Consider the following 8,637-nt stretch of genomic DNA (forward strand, 5'->3'; position numbering starts at 1 on the left):
CAAAGATTATTTCAACAAAACAGAATCTGACAGAACAGCGCAGTCTTTTTGTAAAAATCATTAAAATTCCATCCGATAACATTTGAAGCTAAAATTCGGTCACCACATAGTAGACACATAAAGGTTTATCCATTTAAAATTTCACACTAAAATCATATCTTTTGATCAGTACAAACAAAAACGAAACCCACTGGACGGAACACAAATTCTGGCAGGACTGCGCAGTTCAATTGAAAAAATCGTTAAATATTCATCCGTTATCAATTGAAGTTAAACTTTTGACACAACATAGAAGACATCCAAAAATTCATTCAGTTAAAAATTCGTGTCAAAAAGAGATCGTTTGATTGGTCAAAAACTCGCCGGAACCTACTGTCCGTACACAACAGTTTTCATGCTCAACATTCACAAACCCTAGTTTGTCTATCATACACTCACACATACATATTCATGCTTCCAACACATATTCATGCTTCAAAAAATTAAATTACCACCATGCTTTCCTAATCACACATAACATTCAAAATTGATTCATCCACACACTTACACATACACGTACATACACGCGCACACACACACATTCTTGTGCAACCATCCTTCCCAACCAATTAACTCTTAGATTTACGATTCTCCACTCAACTATATGCATGAGGGGTTCAAAAATTATGGATTCAATGGTAAGAAGGGGAAAGGTGGATCAAAAATTATACCTTTCTCTTGAAAACAAACGGTAGGAATGACAATTGGTTGATTCTTCGATGGATCTTGAGTTTCCAACTCCAAAACGAAGCAAGAATGAAGAATTTGTGAAGGATTGAGTGAGAGGGAGAAGAGGCGTGTGGGAGGAGAGGGAGAGGGAGAGGGAGGGGGAGGGAGGCGTGTGAAATGGGGGCTAGGGTTAGGGTTTTCCTTTTTATATTCTAGGATTAATCCCACACTTAAATAAAGCAATTAAAATTGTGGGAGAATAAAATAGAAGTCAATGAATAAGTTCCACAATTAATAAAAATAGGAGTGTAGTGTGGGGGAGGGATTTTCGAAAATTTGGTTATTTAATTAGCATAGAAATTGATTTGATATTTACTTGGAGAGAAATATACTCACAAAATAGGTAAAAAGATATTGAGTATCCATAAATAAGGTAACAAGACAAATAAAAAATCTCCAAGTAGGAAAGGAGGGAGGGGGCGTGTAATATGGGGAGAAATAAAAGAAAAATATTCAAATCCCCAATGAATTAGGCATAGGAATTAATTTGATATTTATTTGGATAGGAGGGATCCCACAAAATAGGAACAAAATATTAATTCCTTTCAAAAAAAGGGAGGGGTCGAAAATAATGAGGTCTCAAAGAAGGAAAGGGTCAATTCCTAATTAAAATAGAAAATGGAGAGATTTAATTGGTTTTTAATTCAAGGAAGGAAATAAACAAAGTACCAATTAAATCTACAAAACAATTCCTTCTCCTAAATAATAGGAGAATTTCAAAAATTCCAAGGAATGGGGCAAAGGTCGAAAATCATGTAGAATAATTTAGGGATATTTTGGTTTGGATTTAATTTGGATAAATATCTCAAAACAATTAATTAAATCCAAGAGAGGAAATATTATTTCCAATAAATATGAGGGCCGAAAATTCCAATAAAATGGCTAGAACAAATATGCATGATCCCATTTAACTTAATTCACACCTTGGAAAATAAATCACATTATTCCACATAACTCGCAACAACTAATTTCACATCGTTAACTCAATCACATAGAAATCAAATTCCATAAATGAATTTTTTTCTAATCAACATCCCCATTAATAAAATAAGAAAAAAAAAGTCACAAATTTTCGGGGTGCTACACGGACGAACAGATCAGGGAATGAAGTCAAAAATTGCAGTGCTGAGTTGATCAAGTTAGAATCAAATGGAGCCAGCAGGAGTTTCCCACATAGAAGATGGAGCTAAAGACCCCACCCCAAAAGCCAAGGGCAGGAATGACATTTTGGGAAGACGGTACCCTAAGGATCAGAGCCCTACGCCTCTCTATAAATAGGAAGCCAAGCGCGAGTAGGGGGTTACACACACGCCTAGAGAAACACATTTTAGGAATTCAGCTCTCTTCTAGGGCTGAAATGGTAGCCCATTTTACTTCATATTCCAGATTTTGTCACGCACACACTTGGTTCTAGTTTCGTTTCAGCTTCGTGGTGTTGGGTGGTTGTTTTACATCAAGTTTGGAGTTGTGTAACACCGTCCCGAGAAGGGGCGAAGATACAATCTTTAATTTCGTGTTTTGTTGCTACAATTTACTTTTGGTTGTTTGTTGCTTATCGACTTCGTAATATTTTGAAAGCTTTTGAAGTTATGAATTCCGTTTTGCATCGGCATGTTTAGTTCCTTTATGCATGATCTCGCTTGTTGTGAATCTGAGTAGCCATTTACACTTTTCTGTCTGATTGTTTAGAATTTCAGAATGAAAAGTGTTTTCAGATCTGGTTGTTCGTAGTCGCGTAGAGTAGATCTAGGCAAGTTTATGCTGATTGAAAGTTTGATAATGTCTGATTTAGCTTCTGAGGTGGAAGATCTGATAGCTGATTCGTGATTTCTGCATGATTATGACTTAGTTATTTGTTTACGAAGATGCATGTTTAATGTTTAGGGTAGATTTACTTTTACAAGTTTGTTAAGTTAAGTTTATTGGGTCACAAGTTATTTGGGAATGTTCAGATCTGATTATGCTCTGTTTTCATGTTGATTCTGTGGAGAAGATGAAGTTGTTAGAAAATGTTTACTTTATCGTACATTTTGCAGGAAACTGACACTAGTCCTTTTTACCTTGTTTGGCCGTTTCCGCAAATTACAGTATGAGTTGATCAAGTAGACTTTAGTTTCGTTTAGCGAGTGGATCAGTTTAGTTAGTTTAGTCTCCTAGTTCGTGTAATCGAGTAGTTTAACTTAACCCACCCTGTAAAGGGTGGCCGCAGCCATTTCCATTTTGTCCGCAACAAATTTAGAACACATCGTCTGAGATCGATCCTTACTTCCCTTTACTAATTCATAGTATTGTGGGTTAAGGTTTTGGAACACCCTGAGTTTCTCCATTTGTGCACTCGAGTTGGTTTAAATTGAATTAATCAGTTTGAATTGTCAGTGGATCTATCTATTCGCAGGACTGCGGGTAAAGACATACCTCGACCAGCTGAATCAGTTTGATACTCTAAGTTGATTGGTTCACGATGACCGGAGAAATTCAGAGTCTAAAAAGTCAAGCAGTTTAAGGGGGCGATGCATTAATTTACGCCACCTAATTCGATCATTTATAGATGAAATTCAATGGACGTTGCATTCTGATTTATGTGCAGATAATTTAGCTATTGTTTTTTTTATTAGTCAACTGTATGATTTCCCCTCCGTAATATATATTTGTTTGTTTTCTAGATTTCACAAAATCTGATCATAGATATATAAGATGGTACAGTTTCTACAAAAGTAATTGCCATGGATTTCAATTTTTGCCAACTTTTTAGGAAGACCTAACTAAATAATTTTTAAAAATGTGATGTATTGATTCAGATATGATAAAGTTCTAAAATACAATGTGTCATTTTATTCGATGACTTATTTATTATGTTGGCGTTAGGTTATCCAAATAAAATAATATCTAGATACAATCTAGCATTGAATTGTGAGATATTACTATTGAGATATCTTAAAATGAGTACAATCTAGGATTCAGATATGATAAGTTCTACGATTGAATTTTGTAGCAAAATAATAATTATAATATTTTAAGATATGCTCAATATTTAACCCACTCACCTATACATTTTTTTATGATTTATAAGTGACTATCCAACCGCACCAATATATATATTTATTTTTAATAATAATATTATTACATGAAATATTTATTATTGCATAATAAAAATTAATATTTTTATGTAATTTTATTTTGTGTGTGAAGTGGAAAGAGTAACACAAGAGAAAAAATAAAATAAAGATAGGATTGTTTTCATTTTTAGTAATGAGTCATCTTGGTTAAAACAAACCAAACAAATTAAAAAACGTCATATTCAATGTGACAAGGGAGTAACTATCTCACAATTTAAACACATGAGCTCATTAAGTTGGGGCGAAAATGTACCAATTAAATGTTAATCAAATCACCAAATATGTCAACGAAAGAAAAAAAAATAAGCACAATATATTTTTGAGCTAAATACTTTATTTCAAGAATGATAATTAAACTTAATATTTTCAGATCTTACCACGTTTTTGAATATTTAAAATTTTATACATATATTGGGAAAACTCAAAGGCCATGTTTGGTTGGCAGGAAAGTAAAGTTGACAAGGAAAATGATTTCTGGGAAAATGAATCCCCGGAATATGATTCCCAATAACTTTACTTTCCTGCGTTTGAAAAATATCAAGATTTTAAATTTATATCTGATTTAAACATCAAACTAAAAATAAACTTGTAATTATTTTATTTATAAAGAAGAATAATAATAAATTTTTGAATAAATTATTAATTACAAATAATAATACTTATATAATTATATTTATTATTACGGTGGATAGTTTAAATTTGGATCATCCATTACAATATATAATAACACAATTATAATTATAGTTACATGAAATATTACAATAATAGATATTATTATTTTTATAATTATAATTATTATAGTATTTACGGATATTATAATTAAATAAATTTTATAATTTTTAAAATATCTCTACGATTTATTGATTAATTAGTAATTTAAAAATAGTAATTAATATTTATTATTATAAAATTTATATTATATAATTATCTTTTAATTATTTAATAAATTATTAATTATTATTATGATAATAATATTATAATAACATAGTTGTAATTACAATAATTTTAATTATAGCTATTTATTATACTGAAATAAAGTATGACTTTTAATTTTAAATTATTTTTAAACATTATAAATAATAATAATATAATAATAATAATAATAATAATAATAATAATAATAATAATAATAATAATAATAATAATAATAATAATAATAATAATAATAATAATAATAATAATAATAATAATAATATATTGCATTAAAGATTTAAGAATCCTAAAACAGGGAAAAAGAATACCTAAGAAAAGTTAGGATTCATAATCCTGGAAAGTTGTACTAACTTTCCTTGTTCTTGGGATTCTGATTAATTTCCTAGTTTAATTAAAAACCAAAACAAACATAGAAATTTAAAATTTAAGGAATTAGATTACTTACCTAGACAAAATCCTTGCAACCAAACATGGCCAAAAAAGCGAAAGAAAGAAAAGGTTGGAAAAGGAGGTATAAATTATAATGTCTTCACTTCACTATTTAAAAATTAAAATATTGGAAATAATGAAAAGGCAGTGATAGAGAAAGAGGAGAGAGACTGCATTTTATTCATATATTGGTGTGTATTAGAGCATCCGCAATGGGGCGGATGACAGGCCGCCCGCCCGATGCCTCGGGCGCATCATCGTCCGCCCACTATGGGTACGCGGACGATGCCCGAAGCATCGTCCGCGCCCTATAGATCGTCCGCGGACGATATGCGGACGATAGGGCACTATGGGTGACGCGGACGATGGCGCGGACGATGCAACGCGTTTTTATTTTTTTTTATTTTTTAATTCCGAAAAATTTATTTATATAAAACCTCCTACCCCACCTACATTTGTAACCTTTCCATTCACTTTTCCACACTGAAATTACACTATAAAATGGATTCCGGTGAATACCCATGTCCGAATAGTCCGATGTTTGGGGGTGGTGCACGTTGGCCGGGTACAGACCCTGACGAATATCGGTCGTTCGACTCCAACACGCAGTACGATCTTGAATTCAGTACGGATTCGTACGGTCTGTCTGACATGGAGCCGTCTTCAACTTGCCCCGCCGCCCCCGCCAGAAAGAAGCGGAACCGGCACGGGCGTACAAGGTGCCACCTCCGGAAACGAATGAAGAGTACGCCCCCGGGAGGACGAACTACCAACCGGATGAAACCCTCGTCTTGGCAAGGTGTTGGGTGGATATTTTGAAGGACCCGGTATTCGCGAACAACCAAAAGCAGGTTGCGTACTGGGAGCGCATCGCCGAGCGCGTACAAGCGCCATAGGGAGCAGCTCTGCAAGCACTGGGATCAGGTGAAAAAGCAAGTCAACCTGTTCTCGGTGGAGTACGAGAAGTGCTCGAGGGAGCAGGGAAGCGACGAGAGCTTGAGCGATGTGCGCGATAGAGCGTTGTTGTCGTACCAGTCAATGTACGGCAACTTCAAGCATTTCAACATCTAGGCGCTCTTGAAGGACAAGCAGAAGCTCCAGGGCGGGATTCTGCCATGGCTGTGCCAAAGAGGACGAGGACCACCAAAGCCGGTGCTTACACAAGCAGCGAAAGCGGCGCATATCCGGTGGACCTCAACCGGATGATGTACGGGGAGGAGGAGAGTTCCGGCACACCGGTGTCTTCCCGACGTCCCATTGGCGTCAAGGCTGCGAAGAACAAGGGGTAGGTGAAGGCGACATCCTCCTCGCAAGCCGCGGCCGCCCCCCATCGCCGATCTCGACCCCGACCCCGGCGGCACTTGCATATGCGGAGTTGGCAGCGGCTGCCAATCGGAGGACGTTGTTGGACACGCACAACGCCCTCATGCAATGTCAGGACACGGCCAAAGCCGAATACCTCCAGGGGATGATCAATGAGCTACGCCGCAAGTTGGGACTTTTGTAGACTAGTCAACTTTTTTTCATTTTTAACTCGTGTAAAACCTTTTTTTAATCAATATAGGATTTGCCGTTTTTAATTATTCGTGGTATTTGTTAATTATTTTGCATTGACATATTTTAAAACATTTAAATTAATTAACAAAACAATAGTAAAACCTATAGGGCGACCTTTAGGGCGGCTTATAGGGCGCCCCACTGCAGGTGGAAGGGTAAGATGATAAAATGCTTACGTGGCGGTGCATAGGACGGGCTTTAGGGCGTCCCGTAAGCACAACATATTGTGTTGTGTTTTCTAACAAGTAGGGGATCCCATCCTCCGCCTCACTCTTTCATTAATAATTCATTAATAATTTTATTAATATTTGGTGTACATTAACCAAGGTAATTAATACGGATGGTATTATCAAACAAGTTATTTAGTGATTTCCAAAAAAATATACGTTAATTAGATCATAATGATGGTATATATCAAACTATTTCTTAGATTTTAATCGTTTAAATGGTTTAATAAATTTTGTCAAAATGTAATTAAGAATACAAAGTAAAAATTTGTTAGAGTATCAGCAGCAGAGTTGAGTGGACACCCGTCCGTCCGTCAGTGCCAGCGGCGTGTCACCGCCTGCTCGCGGTTGAGCTCTTACCGCTGGTGCGGCGCTGCTCGATGCATCAGGCACGTCCGTGCCAGCGAGCAGCTGACATGACACGTTCTGATTGGCCAACGACATTTCCATTGGAAATTCATTTTTTTAAATCGAAAATAATACAAAAAATTAAAAAATATATTTTCAGATTCCCAAAAATATGGCCGTTTTTTTACCGTTTTCTGGAATTCTTTTGATTTTTTATTTATTATTCCCAAAAACATCTACACACATTTATCATCCATTTTTCACATCAAATCATCTCCTATTCATCTCTCATTCATATTTTTTCGTACAACTTATCTACATCTTCCTCTCTCACTCAAACCCTCTCAAATGTACTTTAATTGTTGATTTTTAATTATGTAATTTTTAATTTTTAGGATTTTAATTATGTACTTTTTAATTTTTAGGATTTTAATTATGTAATTTTTAATAGTATTCCAAATATTTTTAATGCATTTTAATTTTGTGGAAATGTTTTTATTTAAATTGAATAATAGAATGGTGGGACCCTTGAGCTTGTCCTTGTGGAAGAGTATGGATGTGGGTGTTGTGCTCTAGCCTAAGAGCAGGGAGTAAAAGTGGGTCCGGGCTCACATCCGTACTCGTTGGCAAAAACACAGATGGGAATGCTCTTATCTTAGTCTAATGCTATGTACTTTATATCAGGTATGGTCATATAAATTAAAAATCGTTACACATACTGATATATATGGAGTATATACATTTAATCAATTTGGCTCAATGTATACATTTGCATTTTATTTAGGTTTTATGCAAAGCTTCTTAAAAAAGCTATATAATGGATGTAACTTTTAAACTTTTTTATTGTCTTTGATTTATAAATAATCAATCAAGCTTTTAATTTGTACAATGGATAATTTACTTTTAGTATAATACTCTCTCCGTCCCATTAAAAATGACTCACTTTCCTTTTTTGTTTGCCCCATCCAAGATGACTCATTTCTATAAATGGAAACACATTTATCTCTACTTTATTCCATCTCTCTTACTTTACTCTCTCCACTCAACACACAAAATAAAATTGCATAAAACTCCGTGCCGCCCAAGGAAGGGGTCATCTTCCTTGGGACGGAGGGAGTATATGTATAAGAGAACCCAAAATAATAATTATAATATTTTAAGATATGCTCAATATTTAACCCACTCAACTATACATTTTTTTTATGATTTATCAGTGACTATCCAACCACACCATTATATATTTATTTTTATTAATTTTT

The sequence above is a fragment of the Salvia splendens genome, chromosome 3 (genome assembly GCF_004379255.2).
Source record: "Salvia splendens isolate huo1 chromosome 3, SspV2, whole genome shotgun sequence".
Classification (NCBI taxonomy): domain Eukaryota; kingdom Viridiplantae; phylum Streptophyta; class Magnoliopsida; order Lamiales; family Lamiaceae; genus Salvia; species Salvia splendens.